The sequence below is a fragment of the Akebia trifoliata genome, chromosome 8 (assembly GCF_017979445.1).
Source record: "Akebia trifoliata isolate Shusen 1 chromosome 8, ASM1797944v1, whole genome shotgun sequence".
NCBI classification, from domain to species: domain Eukaryota; kingdom Viridiplantae; phylum Streptophyta; class Magnoliopsida; order Ranunculales; family Lardizabalaceae; genus Akebia; species Akebia trifoliata.
In genome coordinates, this window is record NC_141382.1 from 4,765,887 (window position 1) to 4,771,060 (window position 5,174).

At 33.8% G+C, this 5,174-nt stretch overlaps 1 long non-coding RNA gene across 1 annotated transcript; it reads right to left on the reverse strand.

Moving 5' to 3' along the window:
- Positions 1-230: 230 nt before the first annotated feature.
- On the reverse strand, positions 231-972 carry LOC147395619 (uncharacterized). The gene is made up of 2 exons (XR_015180480.1): positions 689-972; positions 231-557 (listed from the first exon to the last, which is right to left on the reverse strand). It is a non-coding gene; the product is annotated as an uncharacterized LOC147395619 (long non-coding RNA).
- Positions 973-5,174: the final 4,202 nt, after the last annotated feature.

Genomic DNA, 5,174 nt, shown 5'->3' on the forward strand with positions numbered 1-5,174 from the left:
CCACAAATATATAAAAACAATAAATACTAAATGCATCCAAACATAAAATCCAAAATTGCATCTTTAATTAGGAATAATCAACATCTCGATTAGCATGCACTACCGATCTGAGAAGCTAAATATGAAGAAAGTCAAAATTAACAACTAATTTGGTTCACTCAACAGAATCCACCAGATTTACCAAACCTATAACAAAAATACCAGATTTAAATACTAAATGCATCCAAACATAAAATCCAAAATTGCATCTTTAATTAGGAATAATCAACATCTTAATTAGCATGCACTACCGATCTGTGAAGCTAAAGATGAAGAAAGTCAAAATTAACAACTAATTTGGTTCACTCAACAGAATCCACCAGATTTACCAAACCTATAACAAAAAGACCAGATTTAACATTCAATTAAAGCTAACTTAAGGACTGAAAACAGTAAAAATGACCGAATCGACTCCGAAAATCGAACCGCCATTGGCTAAAACCTTGATCTCTCTACTTAGATCTCTGCCTCATCTTTCGGCGCTTTCTCTTCAGCCTCCTCATGCGTTTCTTCTTCCACTACAAATCACCAAAATCGAAAGGAAAAGCAGATCGATTGTAAGATTCAAAGGAAAAATACATAAACTATTAGACAAAAAAAAAAAGATGGAAAACGAGATCAGAAACAAGCATTGGAGTCCCGATCCAACCTTGGCCCTCATGGTGATCGGATGCTGCTACTGAAACCCTTTCGCTCTTTTTTCCTTCGAAACCCTAATCTGCTCGTTGTGAATGAGAATAGAAATTTGTTAGGAGACCTCGATGTTATTTATACCGAAACCCTAGGTAACCGAGGCCGAGGGCGGTTGGGATAAACCGCTTGTTGAACTGGTAAATCAACCGGACCGGTTTGGCAGGCTTGCTTGTTGGGCCCAAATGTCTTAAGGTAAAACAATTGAGCCCGTTGGACCGGCCCAGCCACCTAGAGCCCTCTAGGAATGGTAGAAGAAGAAGGAAAAAAAAAACAACAAAAGAGTGCAATATTTTCTTTATTAATTTTGGAGTGAAAAGGAAAAAAAATATTAAGTGACGGAGAGCAATTGGTAGTGGTTGGTGTGCAACTAGCTGATCTCGTATTCATAATATACTGATTTAAATTCTAATGGATAATCTTCAAACACCCAAAATTATTTGAAAAGTACATTTTTCTTTAAAAATATTGAATTTTAATTATTTTATTCGGCCTGAACTTGACTCGAGACAAGCCCGAGCCTGTTAGGGCTGGGCTAGGGCTTACTCGACTTAAGCCCGATAGGAGTACTATGGGACTGATCTAGGTAGAATCCGCTTCTTTAGGGTCAATTTAGGGCTCAACCAAGCCTGGCCCAAACTCACCCGTTGACAGCCTTAACTAGGGGTGTCAATGTTTGGAGCCAAAACCATAATATTTTGTTGGTTTCAATTTTAAAATTAGTGGAATTAGAATCAAAACCGTCAAAAATCATGAATACTCATCGGTTTTGGTTATTCTGAATAAGATAAAAAAGAGTGCTTCTTTCACTTATAACACACCAATCTATATGTAAACAACTTCTCAGTTTAAGAACTATTGCTGTGTTGTGAGTAAAAGTTGATGAGCCAATATGATTTCTCTTAAAAAATGTCAGTGTGAGGTAGCATTATCCTTTCTTAATATGCAAGATTTTTTTAATTATAAAATATGATCTTCTACAAGTTATTGTAAAAAACTTTCTTTCAAGAACAAGATATCATTTATAAAAGCATCAATAACATGATTGATTACAAATTGTTCTAGTTAATATATGAGTTATTTTTTTTTTCAAAATTTAATTCCATGTTTTTTAATAATAATAAACTTACAGGAAAGATGAACATTTTAGGGGTGTCAATGGTGGGTTCGGGTGGGCTTGGTTGAACCCTAATCCAGCCTTAAAGGGGCGGGTTCTATCTAGACCAGCTCTATTGGGCCTAAGTCGACTAACCCCTATTCCGGCCCTAACGGGCTCGGGCTTGACTTGGGCCAAATAAAATGACTAAAATTCAATATTTTAAAGAAAAATATGTATTTTTCAAATAATTTTTTTGTGCATACTTGAAGACTATTCAATCGAAGTTGAAACTAATATCTTATTAATCTATAAAGGTTATAGCTGAGATTTAAATTATAATTAGACAATATATATATATAAAAGATTAAGTAGTGTACTGGGCTGGGCCAGCCCTGGTTGGGCACTATAAGGCACTAGGCCAACCATCAACCCGGATATAATGGGTTGAAAATTATTAAGTCTGGCCCTACTTTTGCAGGCTCAATACGAAGGTCCTAGTCTTTGTTTTGTTGGGTGGGTTGGGCCAGGACAGCGGGCTCAATTGACATTTGATAATAGTCAAACACATGAACACCTCAATATGAGTGGTGCCCAAAACCACCATCAGGTTTCACGTACGTAGACCAAGGAATTTCATGAACTTAAAAATAAATAATAATAATAATAATAATAAAATAAAGTTAAGAAAGAGATTTTTTTCACCGTTTGAATGTAAATTTTAAATCTAGGAGCTTAGTGGCTGCCATTTTTAACTCAATATCTAGCCCAAAAAAATAATTTTTTCTAGATTTTTTTTCAACGCTTAGATGTTATGAATTGCATCTCATTGAAAGGAAACCACTCCACCTTTTTACATTCAAAACTTATGTTTTCTAATGTGGGTTTTGACATATGTTACCAGGAATAAGGTAGCGAATCGCGAACTAGTACAAGCGTAACCACAGTTTGAGGTTTAGTTTGTAGTGGATTTGTCAAATACACCAAATCTAACGAACCCCCTTATTTTGACAAGTTTTAGTTATGCCCCAATGCTTTGGTCAATATTAGGGATAAGAATAACGTTAAAGTGACCTCAAAATTGTACCTCACATCGCACATCCTGAAGTGAAAGTGTACAAGGACAATAGATGCTTTCATGGAGATATGAGTGAATGGTTCCTATCCACTTTCATGTCTGGATGTGCGATATGAGGTACAATCTTGAGGTCACTCCAGCACGACTCTAGAGATAATCCTCATTTTAGAAATCCCTAAATTTGATCAATATTCAAGATACCACTTTATTTTTAAACTAATGATATGCCCCCTTGATTTGAGTCTTCTTCTTGTGAGATTAACATAAATGACTTAAATATCCACCACGAACTACCTCTTTCATTCAAGAGTGATGAACCATGAACCACAAACTTGAATTCATACTGGGCGAACCAATGAACCATGTAACATTGGTTTTGACCATTAGAAATGAGTTTGTTGTTGCTTAATCTAATGGTTGTTTGATGGGGAGAATCGAGGAAGCAAAGCTAGAAATTTTAGAACAAGATTTGTCATTTTATTATTAATGTCTATTACAGGGGTATAAGAATACATATGCTAATAAATACATTTCAAAGTATTTAATAGTTAGATTTGATGGATAGGTAATTATTAAAAAAAATTATAAATTCTACAATAATATTAATTACTATAATGCAAAAGAGGAAAGACAATAAAATTGAAAGATGTAAAAGAGGAAAATAATAAATTGAGGTTGTGTGGAACCCACTCCTTTGTCTCAATTTTTATACCTATATACAAAATTGTAATTGTATGAGATTTACCGTTGTGTTTTATCATATGGGTTAGAAATTGCTCATGCATATGGCATGAACATTCTTTTTAAGGTTAAATGAATAAAAAAGGAAATATAATAAAGGTATATGAGCATTATCAAAGAAAAAAAAAAAAGGATAAAAGATGAAGGCTAGTCAAATTGGAGGGGATATTATTGAGGGGGAGGGGGAGGGGGAGGGGGAAGGGGGGGAGAGTAAAATAATAAAGTTAAAGGAGGTAAAGAAGGAAATCAACAAAGTGGGGTAGTATTGATCTCCAATCCACTATAGTTAGAATGGAATGTTTATAACCCATAAAACTATAATTGGCATGAGATCCATCGTTGTGTTGTATTGTACTATGATATAGATTTTTGGCATTAGTATAGTAGTTCATCTCATTGCATTGAGATAAACAAATCTTATTCTACCATAATTTTTCTTGCCAAGAAAATAGTGAATGCAGTTAAGACTTAAGACCAAATGAGGTCATCTCGTCCAAGAATGACATGACTTGCTTGAACATCTCGATACATATTTGAGATAGATGGACACCACATCTCAAGCTTAACACTCAAGAGACAAGTAAGTCTAGTCAATCAAGATTTTATATACTTTTATTTAAAATAATTATATCTTTATAATTTAAATATTTATTATTTACATAAATAACATCTTATTTATTATAATTATAATTATTTGTATATAAATTTATATTAATAAATAATTGTAAATCGAGTAAATGTTTTGTCTTAGACAACTCGGTCTCATCCATCAATGAGACAAGACGTCCAACTGAGATTTGAAAACATGAACAAGATACTAGGCTTCAAAACCACAGGACCAACTTACAAAAGCCTGAATATTAGTGATCTATAACCGTCGAATGCGGGCTCTCATGGTTTCTAGTGAAACTTTGGGATATATGTACAATTAAGTCGAAATTCAATACCAAGTGGGGTGAGGGTTGATTAAATTCTAGTATAGTAGTTCAACCGTTTAATAAAAGGTGGAAAAGGGAAAGGAATCTTAGAAGTAAGGTAGACGACACAAAGGGCAGTTAGAATGATTGAAAGAGAAACAGATAAGATGGAATCCTATAAGTTGCATCCACCCACAGACATAGTCACAAGATTCTCCAAAAAATTTCAAAATCATAATTTTTCTTTCTTCAAATAAGGGACTTCTAGTTTAAATCCGTGAATCAACAAATTAATGGATGATTTATTGACTAAGCAATGAATATGATATCAAGTTCACCCTTCACTCTCTTAATTTTATTTTGTTCAAACATTCAAATCAGATTCTTAAAAAAATTGGACCCAAATATTTGAATATAATTTTTATTTTATTTTAGTTTTTTAGTTTTTTAAGGCTTCAATAGGCCTTTGGTCCCCATTCCACTTGTGACAAAAGCATAGGGACATCTCCAAGCTAATGTACACGACTCCTTCTGTTACAAAATCAAACAACACTCACCCAAATTCAACACAATCCCTGCCCTTCCCTAGTATAAAAGAATAATAATAATAAAT